This window comes from Pollicipes pollicipes, unplaced genomic scaffold, assembly GCF_011947565.3.
Source record: "Pollicipes pollicipes isolate AB1234 unplaced genomic scaffold, Ppol_2.1 Scaffold_5724;HRSCAF=6776_pilon_pilon_pilon, whole genome shotgun sequence".
NCBI classification, from domain to species: Eukaryota; Metazoa; Arthropoda; class Thecostraca; order Pollicipedomorpha; family Pollicipedidae; genus Pollicipes; species Pollicipes pollicipes.
This window is the reverse complement of record NW_023596746.1, coordinates 2,278,128-2,290,129: the sequence shown is the minus strand read 5'-3', so window position 1 is coordinate 2,290,129 and position 12,002 is coordinate 2,278,128.

Below are 12,002 nucleotides of genomic sequence, written 5' to 3'. Positions count from 1 at the left end.
CTCCCGCTCTATGCCTGTGGCCTCCTGTCAATGATTGTAACATTACGTTGTCGATCGTGGCCAGTCCTCCTGGAGGCATCACTACCGTTTACCATGCCCGTTAAACGTGTTGCGGGTGCCGTCGACCATGCCCGTTAAACGTGTTACGTGTGCCGTCGACCATGCCCGTTATATGTGTGACGGGTGTCGAGGGCCTCTGATAACCTGAGTGTGGGTAAGACGAGGTGGTGACCCACCTTATCTGACGACAGGGTGGGCTGTTATCCGCCCAGCCCGCCCAGTGTTGCCGCGCTTGCTCGTCTCTAGCTGCATCCTTCTATTCTCTTGTGTTCTGCCATTTTCCCCTTCCATGGTGCGCTGTAATTGGATTCTACATTTCTTGAAGACCTGTTTACATCGTTTTCACGTTTTCCTGTATTTCTGCCCTTGATCTTGTCGGCTTCTTGTCCGACGCTTCTCTGGATCACCGACGATCACCCGCCGGGACTGGCATGGAGATCGTTACCTCGCCGGCCGTGGGACACGCCCTGCCTCAGGATCGTGGCCGGTATCTGGGTCAGACGTGCGTGCAATGTCTCGGCTGGTAAATGGCCGCTGCCTTCAGCAGCGCATGCTGCCTGACTGCCGAGTCCGAGACCGCTGACTCCAGCGTTGGGCTGCTCGGGTTGTCCCAGAGTCGATACTCGCGGCAGGGCAAGCCCACTCAGCCTGTCCATAAAGCCCGCCTGTTGTTACAGCAGGCCGCATGCAAGCCAAAGGCAAATGCGCCGATCGGTAGCCGTGACCAAGACGTTTAGCCTCATGGGCGAAAGCGCACCTTAACTATCTCTAATGTTTATTTGCGTTGTGGAGCCATGCTGTACTGGTCAAACACAGAGGCGGTCCAATCTGCTCAAAGGCTACTTGTCTCCGGACCTTACCGGCCCCAGCGGTTGTTACGCCCACGCGAGCAGCTGGTGGAGGCGTGCAACGGCGCGGCTCCGGACGTCTTTCCGGGTCCGTCACGCCCGGCTACGTCGCAGTCACGCCAGGTCCGCCGCCCGATCACACATCTGTCGGGCGCACGCTGCGCCGCGCCATCACACAACGCCGAAAACACACCCGGCAGAATGCCAATAACACGTTCTCGCCGCGCTGCAGTAGGCCCCAGACGTTTGAAGTGCCTCCTGCCGTATCACGTTCGTAGAAGTTGCTAGTTGATTCCTTACGTCGACGTAGACAGCACGGCGTGCTCCTACATATGCTGACTGCGTCCCAATTCCTGACGGCCTGCCGGGCCCGGTAACAGACCTGCGAGCCGACGCTGGTGGCGGTGCCTTCCCGTGCGCCGCGCGGCCGGGGTTGCGGCGCGGAGGCGGACGCCGACGCGTCGCTCCCACGGACGCGTCTGTTCCGCACCGCCCGCGGCCGCCGCCGCGCTGTGGCGAAACAGGACATTGTGCCAGCCGCGACGCCGCCGCTGCCGCCACAATGGCGGCGCGGTGACATGCCGCACAAAGGCGTTGGTGGCGTCAGCCGGTGCGCTGGACGTCGGTGTAGGCCGTGGGCGCGCCGTCGCTCAGCTCAGGTGTGTCCGTCGCGTCTGAACCGAGCCCCGCTCAGTTCAGGTGTGTCCGGCACGTCTGAACAGAGCCCCGCTCAGCTCGGGCTCGTCTGAGCCGGGCCCCGCTCAGCTCGGGTGTGTCCGCTGCGTCTGAGCCGGGCCCCGCTCAGCTCGGGTGTGTCCGTCGCGTCTGAGCCGGGCCCCGCTCAGCTCGGGTGTGTCCGTCGCGTCTGAGCCGGGCCCCACTCATCTCGGGTGTGTCCGCTGCGTCTGAGCCGGGCTCCGCTCAGCTCGGGTGTGTCCGTCGCGTCTGAGCCGGGCCCCGCTCAGCTCGGGTGTGTCCGTCGCGTCTGAGCCGGGCCCCGCTCAGCCCCCACTCCCACGAATGAGCCTTGCGGTTTATCTGCAAAACCCTCGTGTCGCGATAGGGAAGTGTTGCCGTACGTGCATGTTTCACACGGCCATGTCTCATTGCTACAGTCTGTTTCGGTACATCTGTTGGTGCAAATTCCGGATCGTGTCATGCACTGCATGTGTGAGTCTCCCTGGGCCACGCGTTCCCAAACTCGACTGGGCACCGGACCCGGCCCCAGTCCGTTCGGCCCGGGTCTGTATTCGCTACGGGCGTGACCAGCAGGACTTTGTGCACGCTGTGACCGGAGCGGCGAGACAGCGGTCCGTTCCCACCCTGAGCTGCCAGGTCGTGACCTCTCGCGGCGGCCAGCTCGGCTGACGCCCGCGCCCACAGCATGCCTCCCGACCCGATCAGGCTGCCTGGAATGCCGTGAGCGCCCGGCTGCTTCAGGAACATGACACGCTTCTGATGCCCCCACTTTTTCGATCTGCCATGGGGGCCGACCCTGGCCGGCGCTCTTCCTGCCCCTGGCCTACGCTGTCCCTGCCCCTGCACCACACTGTCCCTGCCCCTGGTGGCCGCTGTTCCTGTCCCTGCTGGACGCCGTCCCTGTCCCTGCTCGACGCTGTCCCTGCCCCTGGCCCACACTGTCCCTGCCCCAGGTCAGCGCTGTCTCTGCCCTTGTTCGACGCTGTCCCTGCCGCTATTCGGCCGGCCCGGCGGCGACGGCCACAGCCGCCGGTCGATAGATCAGGTCATCGGAATCCCAATTGCCGACGGCAAATGACGGGTCACGGGATCCGCAGATAGAGGGGTTCTGAAGGTGGGGTGTGATGGACAGGCGACTCTTTCCGACTGCTGTCCTCAGAAACTAACTTGTGCTAGCCCTGACTATGAGCGAGATTCAACCTTTGAGTTAGCCAAAGTGGGATGGAATGTTGGGATGGATTCGGCTCAATTGAGAACTTTGCTGAGTCATTTAGGGTTAAGCTAGTTATCACGCCTAGAGGCATGATACGGTGGACACCAATTGCAATAACATTTGATATGCAAATATATATATATATATATAGATATATATATATATATATATATATATATATATATATATATATGCGTTTGCGTTTGTATGCGTTTGTGTATGTGCATGCATGCGTGCATGCGCGCGTGCGTGCGTGCGTGCGTGTGTGTATGTGCCACTGAAAATGTCAACATATCTGACATTAGATTGCCATTTATGCGATGATTGAATTCTCTGAATGAATCGTTTTCCCATCATCGGCGAACTGTTAAGAAAAGTGCCCTTATTGCTTCGTAATGTTGCGTCGGTCCTGCCAGCATCATGAGATGACATAGGTCAAACTATCCGGTTACTATGTATCTATGTATCCACACGACAGTAGTATTAAAAACATTTGTGTTCGCGCCCATCCAAAATTGTGTTTCTGTATCTCTGTTGCTCCAAATGGGTCATTTGGTTTAAAAACACTGCTATCATGCACAGTACTAGCTAGTGGCACATCATATTATGCCGAAGATCAGGGCGGTCTTTCCCCGGCTCTGTCGCCCCCTTTTTTATGCGTTTTTGTATGTGCCAAAGGTGCCCATCCCACAGCGACAATGCGCCCCGCATATCTGTCCGCTGGTCGACTGCTGGATCTTTGCCCCAGCCCGACGGCGGCTATCGACGAGTGTCAATATGGGATATGACAATATGACAATGCAGATATGACAATACAAGATGTGAACTGTTCCGTTTCTTAACGATCTTTTTTACTTCTCGACAGCATTTCGGGTTACTTTTTCAAGCCTAGATCTGTCTTGCGGTATCGTTTTCATTTAGATGAAGTGGTCGACTATCAAGCAGCATGAAAAGTGACCACTTGTCAGCCCAACAAACTGCTGTAAGCTTTTCTACGTCAGGACTGGTTCTCTCCTCCAGTTCTCCACAGGTATCCAACTCACGGACTGAGACGTTCGATCCCTCCAATTGATGACGGATGCTCGCCAGCAGCTGTTTTTCCCACTTTTAAAGCTCGACGGCAGCTCTGTTCGTGGCGCTGCTCGATATGCGTCTTATCGCTCTGATACGCCCTTTTTCATAACGTGAACTGATGGGGGCAGGAGTCGATGCCCCTGCCGTTTCCGAACTAGGGAAGATGAAGCTTCGTGGAAAATACCGGTGGGTGGAACCTCTACAGGGTTCGCAATCGCTTATTAGTTGTATGATGCTACGTTATTTATTAAACCCTGCCTGCCAAGTAAAGGAAAAAGGGTTTCCTAAAATCGAACTTTTACTTCTTACTTCACTTCACCGAACTTCACATGCTTATATGTATGGTGATGACGTCGTAGTGAGACGGCATATTAACAGGCGTGCTGTTTATTTAATTCTGAGTACAAAGGTGTATAGTTTTACGCATTTGAGCACATCTTTACCATGTATGGCTCCATCAATGCAACAGTGCCGGCCCGCCGGGGGCGGTCAACGGAATTTCAGGGCTGTTGTCGCCTTTGTCCGCGCCGGGCGTAGAACGCCGTGCAGTGCTCCTTAAAGACCTCCGCTGCTCCGAAACCAGAAAAGACAGGGGGCACGTTTTTCGTGCCAAATACGCGCAATGGATGTCCCACAGAATTCTGAAACTTTCTGCATAATTGCACACCATGCCGTAGAGGTATCGTCGGAAAACCTTTGGGTGGATTGCATCGACTCTCCCCCCCCCCTCCCCTCGCCCCGCTATCCCCCAGATCGGGGATTAATATTAATGAAACTGCGAAGTAGCTTTTCATTGATGCATGTTTCATTGAACATGACAGCCTATCTTACATTGACTCGCTCGCTAGGTAATTACTATGTTCTCGGAATAAATTACCGATGTTGTTTCATAACCTTTCATATATATATATATATATATATATATATATATATATATATATATATATATATATATATATATATATATATATATGTGCGTGTGTGTGCGTGTGCGTGTGTGTGTGTGTGTGTGTGTGTGTGTGTGTGTGTGTGTGTGTGTGTGTGTGTGTGTGTGTGTGTGTGTGTGTGTGTGTGTGTGTGTGTGTGTGTGTGTGTGTGTGTGTGTGTGTGGTGTGTGTGTGTGTGTGTGTGTGTGTGTGTGTGTGTGTGTGTGTGTGTGTGTGTGTGTGTGTGTGTGTGTGTGTGTGTGTGTGTGTGTGTGTGTGTGTGTGTGTGTGTGTGTGTGTGTGTGTGTGTGTGTGTGTGTGTGTGTGTGTGTGTGTGTGTGTGTGTGTGTGTGTGTGTGTGTGTGTGTGTGTGTGTGTGTGTGTGTGTGTGTGTGTGTGTGTGTGTGTGTGTGTGTGTGTGTGTGTGTGTGTGTGTGTGTGTGTGTGTGTGTGTGTGTGTGTGTGTGTGTGTGTGTGTGTGTGTGTGTGTGTGTGTGTGTGTGTGTGTGTGTATCTATGCATTTATATCAATAGCCTGCCGCTCGCATTGTTGAGCTGTTGCAAGACTGATACCCCGTCCACCCCTAGAGACAGCACTGCAGCGGAGTCACAAGGCAATCGACTTCGGTTATCGCGACCAACATCTGTTTTGTATCGATCCGCTGGTGTGAGCGTGTCACTGAGACCATTAGCCCCCGCCTCCGCAATTGGTCTTAAAGCGGCCGCCGCCCCAGTGGCCGTCGCCGTCCTCGGGCGAGCTCACTTCCGTCGATCTTTCTGATTGGCTTTTGTTGCGGGGCGGCCGGGTAGCCCAGATTCGGGCGAGTCGGTGTCCGGGTGGACGTCCGGGACGGGCGGCGGCGGCGGCGGCGGCGGCCCTCCGCGGCCACGCCGTGCGGAACGAACGACACTGACCGATGGTGCCGCCGCTAACACTGCGGCGCGCCACCCGGCAACGGAGCCCGCGTGGAATTGGACGACAACGGACCGAGCCCGATAGGGCAGTATAATATCGGACTGGGTACGGTTGGATCGACTCGAATTAAACTGGACATGATGGGATCTGATTGCGTCCGATAGATTGGATTGGACTCGGTTGGAAAAGACCGGATCGATTGGTTCGGATGAGTCCGAATCGGTCGGAGCAGACCTCTGTGAATGAGACTTCCGAACCGGAAGGTATTTTAGGGCTGATCGGACCGGACCGGACCGGACCGGACCGGACCGGACCGGACCGGACCGGACCGGACCGGACCGGACCGGACCGGACCGAACCGGACCGGACCGAACCGAACCAAACCAAACCGAACCGAACCGAACCGAACCGAACCGAACCGACCGAACCGAACCGATCCGAGCCGAGCTGAATCGAACCGAACCGAACCGAACCGAACTGAACTGAACTGAACTGAACTGAACTGAACTGAACTGAACTGAACTGAACTGAACTGAACTGAACTGAACTGAACTGAACTGAACTGAACCGGACCGGATCGGATCGGATCCGGCTGATCAACGTAGCTGACTCGTAGGTAGCTACATTGTCCACCCAGATATGGCGTGACAGCTCGGCGACCCTCCCTCCCCCCCTCCGCAGGCACCCGGACATGGCTTGGCCTGACCCCGTGCTGTACGGACAGAGGGTCGGTGCCCCGTCGACCGCAAGGTTCGGCCCGCGTCTGGACCACGGCTTCGGTGTGATCCGGAGTCGTCAATAATCACCGTCACCGTCACAGTGCACGGGAAAACAGACAAGCCGTGCCGGCCGAGCTGTGGCCGGCGCGCTCAGCCGGGACTCAGCAGCCAGTTGAGCTGTCGGGGCGCACTTTCACCAGCCGTGTACCGATGTTGAGCCGGACTTGACCGTTTTCACCTGGGCCTTGGTCGGCCGCCGGCCGCCTGGTGACAATCCCGCACTGTGTGGGCGACACGTGCCCAATGACTGCCGCCGATCGGAGACAGCGGGCCGGGGCCTATGTGGCGCGCTCGGGCTGTTTACGGCGCACAGGGTCGTGGCGCGGGCTCCATGTCCGCATGGCGCGGTCTCCATGCTAACCGCTGCCCAGGGTGATTCGCCTGCCGCATCCCGTGTGCATCTCGCGCGGCCCTGGCGCCCGATTTGATAAGCGGCTGTACGCTTGAGGCCCTGGCCCCTGGTATGTGTGAACACGTGTTGAGCCTTCAGAACATCGAGTACAGATAGAGCTAAATCGTGCGCAGGTCAGATGCCCGCAGAACTTGCAACGATGCAATGTTTGATACGAGCTAGGCAAAAAGCATTCGCATAGACGAAAAAGGGGTATTTGCCCCCTCATCTGAAACTATGTGACCACCAGTTCTCATGTATATTTGATCTGAGACTGGGACTTGCAAGACATGGGTTCGCTCAGGCTTCTCCTACTCAATTACCATAGTCCTGGCGAAGCCCGTCTGACAGCCGGTGGCTCTCACGAGAGACCATTTCGATGTTCTTATCAGAGGCGCATCTAGTAGAACGGCCAGTCTTCCCTTGGGGTGTACGTAGGGTTCGTAGGAGGGGGAAAATACGGCCCTGTAAAACCTGTCGATATTCTAAGCGCGTTTTAAGTCTCAAAAATTGTATCGTCTCAAGAGACATATGGCAATAATGGCATGTCGGCGCTTAAGACTAGAATGAATGAGACAGCAAATATGGGGTAGGGTCCTGCTGGGACGTTGTGGGTGTTTAGCCCAGTGCAGGGCCCCAGGAAGTTTCATCTCCCCACGTTGGCGAAGTCTGTGAAGCGCTCTTGGGCTTGGACGACGACTCCCACGGCCTGAAGTAATTCTTCCAGACTTCCTAACAGTCTGGAGTCGCTCTGCTCTAGGGAAATCTTCGAGCCAAGGAGAGCTATTAGTCCCACCACTTCTGTAAGGTGAGGTTGTTATCGAATGTTCCGGCCACCAGGCTGACACTGTTTACCCCACTGATGCCAGGATTATTCCTTGAAATGCGATTCATCCTGTTTGAAGCACGTTATAATGTTGTTTACCTTGGAAATTGGGAACAGGCAGTTACAAACGATGGCAGCTGAATTCAATTTCAAATGTACCAAGTAATCCAAACCTCATCTCATCCCTCAAACCATACCATACCATATCTCATACCTCAAACCATACCATACTTCATACCTCAAACCGTACCATACCTCATACCTCAAACCATACCATACCATACCTCATACCTCTGACCATAACCCCATCCCCCGCGGTGCCTACCTTACCATACCATACCATACCATACCATACCATACCATACCATATCATACCATACCATACCTCATACCTCAGACCATAACCTCATCCCCCGCGGTGCCTACCTTTCCTGCCAAGGTGAGAGGAAGGCAACGCCACGTATCCGAAGCACACACGCCACGCCTCAGCAGCGGAGGGCGTCGTAGAGCCCCAATGACAGCGACAGCACTTACCCCTCTCCTCCAATCTCGTTCTACGGCCTTCTCTGTGGCAGAGGTCTGCCCAGCAGCCGTCTACCGTCCGCGTTGGCTGTTGCTTGGTTCCCACCCACCGGTCACCCCACCGACGGTCGGCAGGCTGTTGCTTGGTTCCCACCCACCGGCCACCCGCCGACGGTCGGCGTCTTCCTGTGACGCTCGCGGCGTCTGGTCTTCCATGCTGCTTAAACGGGCGTTTCTCCTAATTTCTCCTTGCACTAAAGCTTCTCCAGTGCGCGCAGGCACGCTCTTGGGCGTGGCACTGGATGTGTCCGGTGGTGCGGCTGGTGTCCAGAAACATGCGTGGTCTCACCATAACGCCCGAATTACCGAAACACCCTCTGTTTCCGCTTGCCGTTTGCGGTCTCCCCATGATGCCCAAGAGCTCCCGGTGGCACGTCGGTCTCTCGACGCTCTTTTTTCGTCCGTAGCGTCTTGGTCTGGACGTGGCGCGGATGATTCCTTCACATGACGTTCGGCTCCCCGGACGTCTTATTCAATCAGGGCGCTGCGATGATTTGCTCCGGTTTCATTACGCTCCCGGGGGATGAGCACAGCCAAGACCAATGCGCTGGCGTCTCCGGCCCCGCGCGCCGCCGTGACGCCGTGGACGCACGGAGGCCAGTCTCGGCGCCGCGGCGCATTCACCGTCGCCGCGCCTTCGAAAAGGCAACAAAACAAGTGCTGCGTGGGGCATTGAGGGTGAAAGCAGACGTTTCTTGTCGTTTTTGCGTGCGTTACGCGTGGTTGCACCAATGTGAACGCAGGATCTTGTCCAGACTGACTCTAATTTGACTAGAATTAACCCAAACACTTCATTTTTTTCTTTGTTCTTCTTCCGTACTTCACAGCTTCGCTAGAATGCAGTTGACAGCTAGGTGTTACAAATCGGAAATTAACTATACGAGTAACAAGTAATTTTCTGTGCTGTAGGCCTGAATGTATCTTGTGCCGGGCACGGTATCACAAAACGTCACGAACGTTTGAGCTTTGGTGAAATTTGTGCGCACTTACGCTTCAGTACCTTGCTCTCAGAAATCTGGTGTTTTCTGTGCCCTTAACCTACAAGAAAACCTGTGTGCCCATTAAACTTCGGCGATGTCTGTGCTCCCTCTCATCTTAGGCTATCTCTTCCCGCGGCAGACAAGCGGGATATTGTCTCTGGCTCTCGTGCCCTGTGTTCTCGATGCGTAGCTGCCATCCAGCAAGGTCTCATGTCGCCCTTTGAACTGCAATGACCTGGGTGTGTCTTTCTACCGTGAGTGACTTATTTGACCCCTCAGACCTCTGATGACATCTGTGATCGTTAGGGGGGCGGTGGCCAGCCTTTGCAACCAATGTGTCCGTCAGAACTCTGGTGACGTTCGTGTTCCCTCTGACCTCCGGTGGCGCTGTGTGCCTTCCGACCTCTGCGGTCCCTCTTACCTCCGATGTCCTAATCTTCCCGTATGACCCTTGTTGACCTTGGTGCGCGGCAGACGAGCGGTCTCCAGGCGCCATGACCTCTGGGCCCCGTATGACCTCTGTTGATCTTTTGTGTGCGGCAGACGAGCGGTCGCCAGGCGCCATGACCTCTGGGTTCCTTATAACCTCTGTTGATCTTTTGTGTGTGGCAGACGAGCGGCCGCCAGGCGTCCCGTGCAGGCCAGGGGAGTCGCCGCTGGCAGCGCGCTCGTCGTCCACGCTGGACCGCCGCTCGGTGGCGAGCCTGCCCATCTCGGAGCCCGACGACGACATCGACCGCCTGGTGGCTATCCACCAGCAGCGCTCCTCGTCCCAGCTCTCCACTCTTGGGGTGAGTGTCGGCCGCACGCACATCAGCGGTTCGCACGCACATCAGCAGTTCGCACGACATTAGCCGTTGGCACGATATCAGCAGCCTACACTATATCAGCAATTCACGCAAAACGCAAACACACATACACGTCATGCACCTACGCCCTGGAGTAGACACCGATCAGTAGTAACATGTGTTCTGCAGCATGTGTAATAGGAGAATGCGTAACACGATATAGCATCTGTTCATTGCAAAGATGATGTTTCGTATTGCTAATTGCGGGTTAAGTGTTACCAGATGGCAACATTGAATACCACCCTGTGCTCGATCGGATGCTGCAAGCTCTCTTGGCAGCGAGTTGTGATCTGTTTGATTGGAGATCGACGGCTTGTCGGCCACATCAATACGTCTGACGGATAGTGACGCACAACGACGCATTCGTAACCAGTGGTACTTGCAATCATCTCGTGGACGGCGAGCTAAAAATATCTGCAAGCTAGCCGATCAGATTCCAACCATCGCATCACGCGGAATAACATTATTACCCCACAGAAAATACTCAGCGGAAAATTGTAAGCCTGAGCTGTCGTTTTGAGCTAACCTTTGGTAATAATGGGTCTCCAACAACCACGTGGGCCTCAAACAAAAGAGCTGCCTCTAACCAAACTGGGCTGCGTCGTCCGCATAGTGAGCAGTCTGCCGCCATGGACAACCACGGAATAGAACAGCGTGTTTTCTCCCCACCGAGCGTCCGCGGACAGTCCGCGCGGATGGTGGGGGGGGGGGGGGGGAGGGGCCAGGGGATGTCACGCACCTGCCGACGCCCGCTGGCTAAGTAATGACTGTTTACGGATGGGAGTTGCCGGCGGCCTCCGTTGTCCTCCCCAGGGCGATACCGTCTCCCGCTCGAGCTGAAGCCAACCGAGGCGACAACACACCGGCAGTTGCCGGCGGCCTCCGTTGTCCTCCCCAGGGCGATACCATCCCCCGCTGGAGCTGGGGCCAACCGAGGCGACAACACACCGGCAGGGGCATGGCGGCGAGCGGGCGCAGGACCGCCGTGCGATACGGTTACGCCATGGTGCGACACAGAAGGCTGTTGTCAAAAGCCTCGGGCCTGTTCGACGCTCCTGGGCGCGTGCGAAGGAGCGTCTGGACAGCACGTCATACTGTAGGGCCTTTGTAAGCAGTGCGCGTACTGCGTCATTAATGCACCACCAGTCACCAGCGCCTATCCGTTTCCAATTTCCTGTTCGGCCAGGGGCACATCGTGACCTTGTGCCCAATTCGCTCTCTCTTTTCGGCTGCCAAGTAGTGGCTTATGTCCGTTCCGGTACGCGAATTGTACCGGCTTAGGTAGCGGCAGGAACCTGGGCAAAGGGCCATTGACCGATTCTCAGTGTCCGATGCTGAGAGTTGAGTGGATGTAATAGCGCTCCAGCTCTATTAGAAGGCCCCCAACCCCATGCCACTGTCTTGGGGTCAAGTTTTTGTCTGGTCAGGAGCCGACCTTTTTGCCGAGACCGCCAAAGTGGACGTCACAAAGCTGCTTCTGGCGATTAAACTCACAGCATATGATGCCGAAGACCATCCACGTGTTCCGAGTGCGTTGATATGGTTGGGAGGGAAATTGAAAGGGTGGAGAGCGTTTGGAAGTTGTCGTGGACAATCGGCCAGACGCTACCGAATTAGGACACCGCAATGCAGATTCATTTGGAGCCGTCGCGGGTGAGTGCGTTATTTTTAAACAACGTAATCGTGTCATCTTTCACCGACCGGTTTCATTTCTGGGCGATTATATCCCAGAGAGCTATTCGGCCACTCGCCGCACGCTTAGCATCTGTACAGCCGCGAGGTTCTCCACTCCGCAGTTTTGACAACTTTATCATATCTTTCTCCCTCTCTCTTTCTCTTCCTCCCTTTGTGGCTCTCCTT